We start from the raw sequence: 13,855 nt of genomic DNA, 5'->3' as shown, positions 1-13,855 counted from the left end.
AGTGACATATATACTAAAGAGTAAAAAGATAATATCTTATAAGTTAAAATGCAATCTTGTTTTGTCAGCTGGTAGCTCCTTGTTGTTCCTGCTCCTTAATAGCCTATAAGCCACAAGTAGTGGTGACATATTTCTGTTCAAATTTAAGCCACATGGATCATTTCCGGTTGCCTCTTGCTCCTGTTGCTTTTAGCGATAGCTGCAAGAGCTGCACCAAGGTAAATATATAACATCGCACAGGTAAACAAAACACTTAATGTTTACATACTGTAATACCCGTGTAAGCCTATCGATGTTAGCTACGGTATATTAGACACATATCAGGTATTTTGGTGAACATACAACTTACCTTCGAAGTTCTTTATGAAGTTTGACACAAACAGCTTAAATCCTTTGTTGGTGTTGGAGCTTTTGAGGACATCTGAATAATTTTATAAACATCATTAATAGTCCTGCAGTGGCTGAGGAGCCATTGCTAACATAGTGTTGCCTGGGCACCTGGAAGTGGTCTATGTGGCTAAAAAACGCATTAGTGCTAAAACAGAAGTCAGTGGCATACAGGCTATTTGAATTTAATGCAGGTGATCCATTTGGCTTGTAGCAGAACGGATTGGATCATAGAGGTGTTTGACTTCCTGTGTGTGTCGCGGTGTATGAACGAGACGGTGTCACAGCATACAAGCTGCCAAATGTCAGAGCTGAACTCATTGCTGTACTGAGATCATCACCTGTGAGTAACTCCTAAATATTCTCTATTCACATAAAGCTTTATTAGAAAACAGTAGGCAAATTTAAAACGATTTATTTCTGATAGAAAACATAAAAGTCAGGCTTAAAATAGCAAAACGAACAAGTTAGGATACGTGACCAGTGATGAACACCTTAAGAGGGAAATGGTGTAAATACTTTGGTGTAACTTTGGCCTTTATTTCTTTTTTAACTCTCTCTGTGCAACAACTGATTTGATTTTAGACAGATTCAGGTGTGTTTGACCTTATAAAAATGTCTCCATAACTGAAATATGTACAACAAATACAAGGAATCAGTTGGCAGACTGTTTATTATTATCTGATAAAAACACACAAAACGGTAAAGAAGTGGATCAAAATTTAGTGGGATTTAATACGTTACTCCTGTTCATCGCTGCACTTATAACAAACCTGAAACACCAACTTTAATCAGCAGCTTTTCCTCCCTGACACTAATTTACGAGTGTTTCTATTTTCTTTCAAAGTTACGACAGCCAGAGATTTTCAAAATGTCAAAACCTATATGCCAAAAATAGATGCTCGTCTTTACATTGAAAGATCAGAACTTATGCAACTGGAACGCGTATATTTTGCAATCATTGGATAAAAAGAATGCTAAATATGTGCTAATCCTACAGCAGCAGTTCATACATGGAGGTGAACAAACTTCAGCACATTTGATTTAAAAGTACACTAATCCTGGAGAGTGAAGCTCTTCTATGGAGGTTTTGTTGACTTTTATCTCCAGCTGCTGCCAATCGATTGAAAACGCTGCTGATAATGTGAAACCTGACTACTGTAACGTTGTTTAGTTTGTATTTAGAATAATAATTGTTCATCTCCATTTGAAAAAAACTGTTATTTGCAAACTAAATCCTGATCTGGGGGGGCACATTTACTGAAGAAAACTGCAGAATATTCATGTATTTTTCTGAAGAGCAGAAGGTTATATAACTGATATTATCACCATAATGACATTCTTGACAAAACGTGTCCCTAATGGCTCCCCCTGGCTCGATGTGCTCAATGAGATTAGATATTATATACAGAGCATATTTTGTGTGATTTATGATTATAATAGGGTCATTAGGTCCATGCAGTGCTTGTATGAGTGTCACTGTTGGGTTTTATCGTAAACACACTGCTGGTTTGGAGCTTCTCGTGTAACGATAGTGAAGGTCTAATAAGAATAAATTGAATAAATCCCAATGTTCATGATCTCTGTGGGGAGAAAGCATCAGTGTGCCACGCAGGTCGAAGGCTTCATGAGCTGAAACTTTAAGCTGTTATCTGCAGGAGTTTGTTGCAAACGCAATGAAAGAAACAAGAGTTCAAATAAAGCCCTTAAACCTGGTGACAGCATAAAACTACTATTTAGTCCATCAGAAGTAACCAACCAGTTTCTATTTTTCTGGCAGATATTTTGTCTTGGTGGGTTACAATAACAGATTTTAAAACAACAGGGTTGTTTTAAAATCCGTTAAGTCGAATTACGTTCATTTTGGCGCCTGTGCTGCAAAACAAAGCATTTCTTATATTAAAAGTGTAAAAAATAACATGGGAGACATCAAACAAATCCGCCCTTATATTGCTGATTTAGAGGACTGATTACATTCATTACACTGAAAAAAATATTTTAAGAAATGAGGACAGCGATGGGGAAAAATAAAATCCGATGCCTGTATTGGTCAAGCTTTGTTGCTATCAGATGTCTAAAAACAATCCAGTGAGCAGAATAATCTGGATTTTTCTGTCTCGCTTCCTGGGATTTATGGATGTCTTGGCGCACAATCATAGAGCCGTGACTTAAAACGCTTTTTAATTAAAAATGCAGAAATAATGCATGAATTCTGCTTTGTAATGCTCGTTTGTAAGGTTTAATAAATATTTGTGAATGTATTGAGATAATTATATGAAATAGTACTAAAAAACATCCAGTGGCGCGTCTGTTTCGCCGTTTGTTTCCAAGGGAAATTGTCTCTGATCTGTTATGTAAATAAAAGTCTGTATTTTACTTTAGTATTCTTACTACAAATCTGATGCAGTGATCATAATCTTCAGAGGTGCTGTTTGTATTTTAACCTGTATACTAATTAAACTCCCAGTATCTGTTACTGGGATTAGTGGGCATGTTGGTGCTATGGCTTTAAAAGAAAATAGAAAAAAAAAATACAATAGCAACTTTAAACTTTCCCTTTTTGATTCATCAAATTAAAAAATAAAAACATTTTGAGTGTTTGGCATTATTATGGTGAAAAGTCCCGAGACATGTCTTTACTAAAATCTTTTTGTATTTTCAGAGGCACTTAAACCGTAGCTGCTCCTTTCATTCTCGTTGTCCAACTCTGAAAGTATAAATTCAGTTTGCTTCATTATAAGTGCATAAAATCTATGAATTAGGATTCAAATCTTGCTTATGCTCTCTTGTCTCAAGAGTGTTACGTTTTGGATGAGGATTTGGGATTATAAAATGGATTAAATTGATCTTATTTGAAGAACAATTATCAATAAAAAGCTTTATTAGGAGATATAGTCTTGTTATAAAAACCTCCACTCTATTAAAATCAAAAGATAAATAAAATTTAACATTTAATATAATTATTTTTGCTTTTTCAATACATGAGCGCAAGTTTTGTACGTTTTGTAAATGGAGACTCTTTAAGGATATGAAAACAAACTTTTGTTGTTTCACTTCCTTATTTGTTATATGATCTGATATGTTGGGGAGTTTTGGGTCTTTTTTGTCTCATTTTAGTTTTAGAAATGGTCAAATCTCCTCAGTGACCGCCCCGTAAGGACTGCAGGTGGGTCAGATTAAATGCTGTAACGATAGTCGAGCTAAGGATTTAAACTATTTTACAGTGTAGTGGCGTATTTTTTTGTTGCGGACGAACATATGTGTGTAATTTCCAAAATGCAGGAGAATATAATATACCGTAAGGAGAATAAGGCTTGTTATGTTTGTGTTCGCTGCAAACTAAACTGCTTCAAAAAGCCATTTGTGCGTTCCTCTATTAGGCTTTTAGTCAGTCTGAGGACATATAATAGCAATATTTTATATTATATTACAATGGGGAGTCTTTATATAAGCTGTCTGAAGCTTTTTTAGTCCAATGCCAAGTATTTTGTATCATATCTGCTGCAAGATTTTGTTTAAAGACAGAATAGATTCACTTTGGTTAAAAAAAGAAAAGTTCTTGATTCTTTTTAAGAAATGACCTTTAAAGATAATGCTTGTTCTCTCACTGTCGATACATCGTAAGAAGGAATTATGTGTTTTTTGCGTGTGAAATAGCTCGCCTTGTTGATGGCCTGCGATAAAACTAAGATGAAGAGTCTCTGCTTCATAATTTCAATGCCGTCCTGCAGGCATATCTGTCTTTGTGATGTTTTAGCATTTGTACTGCAGTATCACTTTTCTGGAGCTGTTTTTACCTTCAGTCTGCTGGCTGTGGGAAATCAGGATCATCAGATGGCTTTGCTGTCCTACACTTCTGCAGTTTTGCTGATTTCTTTGATATCCGTCCACTTAATGCACATAAACCTGAAAAGCAGCAGTTCTTGATAAACTCTTGGCTTTGTGATGAATTAAAGTGACACAGCTTTTATTCTGCACCATTTTAAAGAGCAAAAACACATTAAATTTCTCCATTTCCTCTTGCTGGATTTAAGTCATCATTTCACCCAACGTTTATGTCTACTTTCGAGCCTTAATGTGCGTTTTTTTCTTCTCTGCAGGCGATTACCAAGCTGTGTTTCCCTGTTATGAAAATATAACTGTCTATTCACTGGGGGTGTCCTCATATGAGACAATAGGATTCCCTTTTCATAGATTCATAATAACCTGCATTACTCAGTTCCCTTTTTCATTGTCTTTCACAAATGAACACACACATTCAGGCGTTCAAAGCGAAACCGAAATTCATGAACTGGTGATTATCCCTCCTTCTTGTATTTCCATTTCAAGTTGTGTTTTCCATCAGGAGCCAAAGCAGATCCGCTGATGTGATTTCACTTGCTTTTACTTCACCATAAAACAGCCGTTGTTGTGCAGGAAACCCAAGCACAAACTTGTGCCACATTCATGTTGAGTGCAGAGAGCAGCGGTGCTGCAGAATGGGAGTTTTAGGCATTTTAAACAAGCTGCCAGCTGCAGGTGCAAACTGAAGCCCTGCCAAAGGATTTAAACATTTTAAAAACTGAATGTTCTCGATCTGTTCGGAGTCAAATGATCATGTGTTGAGGTGTTTCCCCTCCCTGTAAACTCCCCTCATGTGTAGCTGCAGGCCCACGTAGGTTTCACACGTCGAAATCACTCGAGTTCACGTTTAAGTAAACTCCAGATTGTGATCAGACTTCAGACTCTGCTTGAGATAAAATTGTTTTTGAGAGCGATGAGGTGCTAAACTGATATTATGGGGACCCACATCTTAGTGGGGTTTTTGTTGGCTGTTAATGCTTCACTAGGGGATGTGGTGCAAATTAAAGGAAATAAGAGGTGATGGTGATACTGGTCTGTTGGCCTTTAATGTTTCACAGGTGTGTTTCAGGCCACCAGCAGCAGAGCACCTGTCTGTGTTTGTGAGATAATCCTTTGATTCATGATCACGCTAAACGGATACGTCTGCATGTTTAACCACGTAGCATTAAAGCTGCCTTTTACATGAACTCTCCCAGAAGTCTTTACTGACTGAAGAAATACTCTAAATCTGAACTGGAGGCGCTTTTTAACATTGTTTAAAGTAATAGAAGAGCTGCAGGTGTAACAATAACAACCTTCTTTATCCTGCCATTTTACAAAAATTACACATTCAGAAAAATCTCTATTTGTTTTGTTCCTGACCGTTGTTACTTCTTTCACTGCAAAAACACAAAATCTTACCAAGTATTTTTGTTCTACTTTCTAGTGTAAATATCTCAGTATATTTGAAATAAAACAAAACTAACTTACGATTAACTTTTCAGCAAAATATAGGAGGTTATTTTTGATTCAATAATTCCTTAATATTGATGAAAAAGAATTAGCTATAAGTGAAATAATGTCCCAGCGGAACAGGATATTTTGACTTATAGCTAGTTCTTTTTCATCAGTATTAAGGAATTATTGACTTAAAGCAAACTCCCACATTTTGCCGAAAAGTTACTTGTAAGTTAGTTTTGCAGATTTTAGTCTATTTGCAGCAGAAAATAATGCAAATATAGAAAATACTTTGTAAGATTTTGTGTTTTTGCAGTGAATTCTCAGATGGTTTATGGCTTTAAGAAAAATTATTCTCCTGAGCTGAAATGTTTGAAAACGCTTCAGGACGGTTGTAGTATGGATGGATATAACGCGTCTCCTGTGGATTTAGTAATATTTGTGTAGCAGATTAAACATGCCGCCTTTGAACTGTTGAGGGTAAAACTACATTTTCATCTTTACTTTTTCAAGCATTCACTCTGTTTCTGTCTCTAACGTCAACATCACTAAAACTGCAAAGCACTCTGTGTCTCTTCAGTGTGCAACATGAAGAATAAAGGCTTTGTGTACAAACAAGCGAATAAAAAAGTATTCATTAGGAGGATGAAGGTCGGAGCTTTAATTAGTTTTTTATTTGAGGACATTAAGGGACAAATCGACTTGGTTCAGTGGCACTTACTTGCTCTGCAGACGCATTGCTCTCCATCTTCTCTAATATAACGTGTAATTACTCTGAAACAATGAGAGAAAGAAAAAAGAACATCTTTTTACATGAAATTGTCATATTGCATGCTTCTGCAGCTGTGAATTTGTGGACACTGAACTTTGAGATCGTCCAAATGAAGGACAATAGTTACACAGATGAAATTTTTATTTTGATAAATTTTTACTTCATTAAAGAAAAAAACCTTTAAGGTATGCACACATCCATATGGGAACATACACACAAAACATATATATATATACATATATATATATATAAGTTCACAAAAAAATGGCTTAACACCGACAAATGGTATGGTGGGTCTGGTTGCCCAACAGTGTCACAGCAGATTTCTTCTATAAAAATGTTAAATTCCTTCTGCTTGATTGTTAATATTTAAAATTTAAACAACAATAATCCACATCTGTTTCAGATGGGAGCTCATCATCGACGAGAAATCAACAAATACCCATAGAAATCTGCAAGAAGCTGCTCAGAAATATAGAGATATGAGCTATTTTTAGAGACTTCTTTAATTAATTATAAAGAAGTATAAATATTTTTTATTACATGGCAAATCAGTTTTCTGTTTATTTTCCCCCAGATTTGGTGCACCTTTTACTTTGCTCTAGTATCTTTTGAGATATGCTTATCTGATTTCTCATCAGAAACAAATTTCTTGCGGGAATAAAAATGAAATAAAATCAAAATATGCTGGGGTTGTGAAAGGTTTTGGGTTTAAATGCAGCTATAAAAGTACAGATTATAACTCTGTTGCATGCTTTATATGTTTTGCAGTCGTTCGCCAGATTAAAGGAACATTTTGAAAATAACAACCTTTAAGCAGGTATTAAACATACATTTCATTAAGACCACAGTTTTGTATTGAAAATATTGTTTATATTAGTCTGATGTAATCTAGAATGCGATTTCATTAGATACAAGCAGAAAATCACTATAATTTAGAGAGAAATTTGCGAAAAAACTATTTCAGCTGGTGAACTGAGTTACTGAAATAAACCAACTACTCAATATTCTAATTATTGAGTATGGCTGTATGTAGTGTAATATATAGTTCATAAAGGACAGAAGGGAGACATTTCAAAACAAAAAGACAAAAATGCTTTTCAGGAATGCCAGAATGCGTTTTCCTGCTACGAGGGACGTTTATGCTCCATTTAGACAATAAAATACGGCTCAAATTAGAAAGAAATTTGGGGACATTTCTGATACAGGGGTAAAAAGTGATATACAAAATAAGTTTAACTCTTCTTTCACTGTTTAATTTGGTCCAATGGCGGAAAAAGCCCAACATATTTTTTCATAGCAGACTGATATTAAGTAAAGCAGAATATTAATGAAGCCAACGCCATAGTTTGTTTGTTTTTAACCCTGTATTTTTACATATATTGTTCATCTTCAAATGCATTTTGTTTAAAACACCTTATGCTTTGTTTACTTTCATTGTGTAACCTAAGAACATAATATGCCAACACTAAAAATAAATATTCTGGGATTTTTAAACTTTTTTTTTCCATACATGACAGTTTTTGTTTCTATTTCAGTAGCCATATTACAATTTTTACATGAGTTGGCATAAAAAGATGAATACATATCTTGATTATTTACAGGAATATAGCAGCAATTTTTGATGCGAAACAGTAAATGATACAGACAGAGCAGAATGTAGGCAGAGCAAGTTTTCCATGGCCAACTAACGTCATCAATAACCTCTGTCATCATTAGCCAATCGCAGATCAAATGTAGGTTTCTGTCCTAACCACAGTGCATGTATTAAACTGGAGATGCAACGTGCCTCACTGAGGAGAATACCTTGAACGTGAAACCATTTTAAATAACTGAACTGATGAACCTGTGTGTAAAAGTTGAACTCAACAGTCTGGAAGTTCATACAAGAACAAAATTTTAAAGTGTTTTTCGTGATTTCAGTGACGATGAGGCACATAATCACACAGACATATCCTGCCATTTTTGTGTTTTTTTATTTTTTTTCCTCAGAACTCAGTTGGATTAAATTCACTGTGGAATCAGTTTTTCTTCTTCAGTAGACTGAAGCTTATTTTTCTTTAGACGATTAGATTTGAGGCTTTACTTTGACTCTTCCTTCCTTTGAGCTTATTTCTGTTGCAATTAACCTTTTCTATCAAACTGTAAACTTTAATATGTTTTTTGGAAGGGGTTATATTTTAGACTATCATCAAGTTGAACATAATTGTGAAATGGGAGATAATGGATACATTGTTTGCAAAAATTTTACAAATGAAAACCTGAAAAGTGTGACATTCACTTCACTATATATAAAAGTTGTATACAGACCCTTTTTACTCTCATTGACCTAAATAAAAACCCTTATAAAGGCCAAATTAGTAAACAAAAGACCTGAAATGTAATCTAATCCAGCTGTTCAGTTGATGTCTCAGGTTTGTTAGATAACATTAGTGAACAAACATCATCTTAAAGAACAAGAAACAGCAGAAACGTTTAGGGATGCATGTAGAGAGGCTTTTCATGCCAGGCTAGGTTAGCTAAGCTATGAACATCTCACAGATTGCTGTTCAATCTATCATCTGAACACGAAAACAGCATGGCGCAGATCCAAGTCTATTGCTAGGCCCATATTACAGTAACCAGACAACAGCTGCAGAGATCTAAGTCTTAAATGTGATCTATTAGGAATTTTCTCAAAATTCTCATTTGGGTCTTAACTGCCTCTAAAAACATTCAAAGCGTATATGAAAAAAAAACCCCCCCCTTTTTTTTTTTTACCATTAAGTTTATGTTTTATGGCGTCTGAAAAATTAGCCGTTTAAAAAAAGCTACCGTTTGTCCTGTCGCAATCAACCGGCAAAGAGCCGTTACCTAGCAACCCCAGCAGAACCCTGTTGGGGTTGGTAGCTGAGCTCGGCTAGCAACCCCAGGGAGCTCCAGGAGTTTTGCTCAGCAAGTTTTACCGCTATTTGCGCGGTAAAATTGCTGCTGGAAAAGACAAGTGTTTTGTCGTTGACTTACCATTCAGAAAAGATGTTTGTATAATGTTCAAAGACGGTTGTATAATTGCGCATAGAGTTGCAGTTTGCAGCCAATTTCTAGGCGAAGGTGAGTTGGGCGCGTGGCCACCAGCAGTTTATTTGGATTTAAAGAGACAAGAGACCTTAAAACAACTCATTCTGAAAGGTACCCAAGATATTCAGAACTGACTACACTAAAGTCTCGTTATGTAAAAATGATTTTGTGCAAAAGAAAAATTAGAATGAAAATGTTTTGCATAGTCTATAGACCTATCCTAACCAATTAATGGAAGCGTAATCTGTTTGTAGTTTAGGGACACAGCAAACATGTGGAAGAACATGCTCTAGTCTAGACTCATTTAAATGAGTCTAAGATGTCGTATTTTGAGCACAAAACATAACATAGCTGTATACATCACCTTGACAATACCATCTCCATTGAGAAACATAGTGGTGACAGCATCATGCTGTGGGGATACTTTCTTTCAGTAGGCCAAGGGAAGCTATTTAGAGTTGATGGAAGATGGGTAACGCTAAACACAGGACAATAATATAAGAAAATATGTTAGAATCTGCCAAACATTTAAGCTAGGAGCGGAGGTTCAGCTTCCAGGAGAACAACAACAACCATAAACATACGGCAGAGATACAATGGAACAATTTACTGTAGATGTTATAGTGGCCCAGTCAAAGTTCAGACCAAAATTTAAGTGAGAATCTGTAGGAAAGACATGAAGATCCCCAAATATCTGACTGAGAATTAGCTATTTTTGTCATGGTCTGTGCTTTTCCTTGTTTATTTAGAGTGTTCTGTGTCCCTAAGTCTCTTCGTTGTCCTGTCCTCCCCTTGATTGTTCCCCAGGTGTGTCTCGTTTCTATGATTACCCTCCCGTGTATTTAACTCCACCTGTGTTCCTTGTTCCTCGTCGGGTCCTCGTCAATGTTTAGTCTCTTCGTGGTCAGTGTGTGTGTTACTCCTGCTCGTTGTTTGGACTAAGTTATTTTCATTAAATCTCATGATTCATCATACCTGGGTCCGCTGCGTCTGCCTCACTACCTCACACCGAACCGCTTCATGACAATTTTATGAAGAAGAATTGCCAAACATGGAGCTTGAGTCGGAAAGTTTTGGCTAAGGGAAGCTAAATGCAAATTCACATTACACTATTTGTATCAAGAAGCACAGCTGCTTAATACTGTGATCTGATTTACTGTAATCCTGTTTGTGTTATAAACTACTCTGTCAAAAACAAGGAGCCTGTATTTCCATTCTGACGAAGTGATCACAGAGCAGCCTACTAACCAAAAATAACATCACAGATGAAGAAGAAATGAGTGGGAGAGACCGTAAACTTTTCTGTCCTCATCCCCTGTTTCACAATGTTGAGGTTTCAAGAAAGCTTGAATGAAGTTCCCCTCCATCAGCTAAAAGATGAAAATGTTTTCAGTCACTGAGCAGAATGTCACTTGTTTTTCATTCTCTTTTCCACTGACATTTCGTGCATTGACACATCTGAAGTGTTGCAGAGAATGAAACATTTCGCTCTTTTCCACTGGGCCTCAAACATCCACCGTTTGTTTATTTGTTTAAATTAGCTTTAACATAAATTGGTTTTTCTGAATGCAAAAAAACAGAAGAAAAACTGAGATCGATCACTGAGGGAAACCCTCAGAAGGAGAACACGGGGGATGAGCAGAGTGAAAAATGTGAATCATTCCTTGTTTCTTGATCGTGGCCCACACTGGGTCTTTCTTTCTTTCGGTAATGACACGTTGTGATACACACACCCTCGTTAGGTGAGTGACTAACGAGGGAGTCCTCACTTTCAGGTGTTTTCCATCAAAATCACGAATCGACAGAGAGGAACGCCACGCTTGGCCCGTAGCGTTTTTAAACAGATTCACACTCAGACCCTCTTTAAAGGCGGTTTATTATTTACAGGAGACGTGTTTCTAACCTGCAGGTCTCGTCGTGCAGAGGAAGCGACAGGCCCGTTTCATTTACGAGCTCAGAGGGAACAGAAGCAGGTGTGAAGCCTTCATGAAGGCAGTACAGAGGCAAGCACAGAAACCTCAGAGAGACACATGAGACGTGTATGAGATGTTTGTTTTGTCCTTGTTGTGGTTCCTGTCTCCAAACCACCTCAGCAGCGTGTTTCTGAAGCACCCGGCCCAATGATCTGATAACTGTAGCTGCTTAAGTGAAAATTTACTCTATAACAGGATTAACGGTGTGAAATGTGCTGAACTGTATCTATTTTTTTTAATGTTTCTCCTTTTACAAATCAGGTTTTTCAGGTATCTAAGCAGATTTGAAGCAGTTAGCTTGGGAAATAATATAAAAAAGAACAAATGTTTGTGTGCAGCTTCACTTTATATTTGAGAAACTAAAGTTTTAACAGGTGATTTTCACACAAACCAACCAAAACCATGACCAAAGGTCATGTCTCAAACAGAAACATATGTCTATAAAAATCCTCTCGACATTTTAGAAATGCACCCATCTGGCTTCTTTGTCTGCTACCGATCGGTTTTCTTTGAGATTTTTCATTTAAAAGGCCGTAACATGTAAAAGATGAAGAATATTCCAGTTAATGCATCAAAGAAGGGCCACACAGTCCAGTCCTCTAGCTGCTCTCTTGCAACTTTTTTTTGGTCACTTAGATCTCTATTAGTATGTTTTTCAACAAAAAGACAAATCGGAAACTGTTAATGGAGACTGTAATGTTTTGACAATTTAGCAGATTAGTATATTCATCAATTATTATTCCAGTCCTCATTCTGCATTTAAAGTCTTATAAAAAGCAATTTTCCAATTTTCTCCACAGACGTGCTTCTTGTAGCCTCAATTTTTCCATCGAAAATATTTCTTCTACAATTGTTATCCTCTTGCAACTTTTACTTCACCAAAACTCTTGAATCAAATTACTGAATTTCAAAATCGTCATCCTCATCATTCACACCTGAGGAGGCCTGTTACTGAACCGTTCGTTTGATTCTGGCGCGTTAGAGAAGGACGCATCTAAACGTTACAGGACAGAAGCCCTTGAGGACTGGACTTGAGCGCTGCTTCATCAGAGCACATTTCTCTAACCTTTATCTGATATTTACTTAATTAATTTAGAAAAAAGTGTGTGTTGGTTGATGTGTTTAAAAATAATGGGAAGTCTTATTTTTATGCATTCAATGAATTAAAAAGAATCTGATTTTTCAGTAGTTGATCTGCCCGATCAAAGGAAACTGTCTGATTCTGGTGTCTCTCTCTAGAGTCTGCATGAGGTTCAATTTAGACGAAACTAAGAAAAGACATAAATCCTGTCTTTTCTGTACTTGCTGGATTCAGATGGACACATTTTAATTTTTAGAGAGAAGCTTTGCTGCCATGATGCAGAAAATGGAAAATGTTCTTTATCCCCAAGATTGAACCTTTTTTAACTAAATGTTTCATTTGCATTTTAATTTCAAAGTTAGTTGGACCACAAACATCCAGTGACTTTCACCCAATGGGACTTGAGTCCCCATTCGTTAAGTTTCACAAAAAACAGAGTTTTTGAAAGAAGAGTGAATCAGATTGCGTTTGTGTTATTGAGAAGATAGACAATAGTTTTGGACGCAGCATCTCCTGAATGTTAAAACTGATTATTGTGAGCAGATTTTTAACTTCAGTCCTTCAATAGTTTCTCATATAGAAAGTAGTTGATTTTATTCAGCAGATTTTTACTTTGAATTTCAGAAACACATAAATTGAACATGGATTTTTACAATAAAAAACACAAGAGTTACAAAAGTTAAGAATTTGGTTGGTTGTTTAATTTTCTTTTTAAATGCCAAAGTTGGGCTTTGATAAACTGTTTCCAAATGATTATCTTTACATGTTTTAAACTAAAATATTAAGGTTTTTTCATATTGAAAACAGTGAAACCTTCCACTAATAGACTTATTTGTTGCTGGGACATATCCACAGCTCATTTTAATCATCATTTAGTCAGGTTAAATTTGTTCATGAAGTCATAAAACAAACATAGGAAAATCATACTATCTTTCTTTCCTTTTTAATGTATTCTTTGAAAAAATAAACAATGAAACGACTTGATATTAAAAGCCGGAGACTAAAAATAAAACTCGGTGCAAAAGATAAACTTTGAATTATTAGTCCATCATTGTAATACCTTCAGAAACAAACAACCACCACTGATCATAAAGTGAAATGTTTAATTTCTCCTGTTTATTCTTAATGAACGTCAGAGAGAGCAGAAAAGGAACAATATGTGTTTCCTAGCCTTAAAAAACTTTGGCCATCTGAAGGCTTAGATTTGCAGAAAATACTGAAAAAGGTTAATGTTGTAGTAAAACTGCCAACCAGCTTCCACTGGGCAGGAATAAAACACGATTAGAAGACCAAACTCAGCCACAG

The 13,855-nt window shown here is 35.9% G+C and overlaps 1 protein-coding gene and 1 long non-coding RNA gene across 4 annotated transcripts in view; one reads left to right on the top strand and one right to left on the bottom strand.

Moving 5' to 3' along the window:
* The window catches only part of LOC114142264 (uncharacterized), a 40,273-nt gene that overhangs the window by 15,944 nt on the left and 10,474 nt on the right, over window positions 1-13,855 (bottom strand). Inside the window, exons 3-4 of one of the 3 annotated variants that reach the window (XR_003594980.1) lie at window positions 9,443-9,974; window positions 6,389-6,441 (exon numbers count right to left, since the gene is read on the bottom strand). This is a non-coding gene — a long non-coding RNA (uncharacterized LOC114142264). Of the gene's footprint in view, window positions 1-4,184; window positions 4,294-6,388; window positions 6,442-9,442; window positions 9,975-13,855 lie in introns of all 3 variants that reach the window. The other 2 variants (XR_003594978.1, XR_003594979.1) reach the window with 2 other exon arrangements.
* cd4-1 (CD4-1 molecule) overlaps window positions 446-13,855 on the top strand; it is a 26,755-nt gene continuing 13,345 nt past the window's right edge. The window contains exon 1 of the mRNA XM_028013442.1: window positions 446-730. The gene's annotated coding sequence lies outside the window, so the exon portion shown is untranslated. The remainder of the gene's footprint in view (window positions 731-13,855) is intronic.

Source organism: Xiphophorus couchianus, chromosome 3 (assembly GCF_001444195.1).
Source record: "Xiphophorus couchianus chromosome 3, X_couchianus-1.0, whole genome shotgun sequence".
Lineage (NCBI taxonomy): Eukaryota > Metazoa > Chordata > Actinopteri > Cyprinodontiformes > Poeciliidae > Xiphophorus > Xiphophorus couchianus.
Note: the sequence above shows the minus strand (reverse complement) of the source record. Positions and strands in the feature narration are given on the sequence as shown.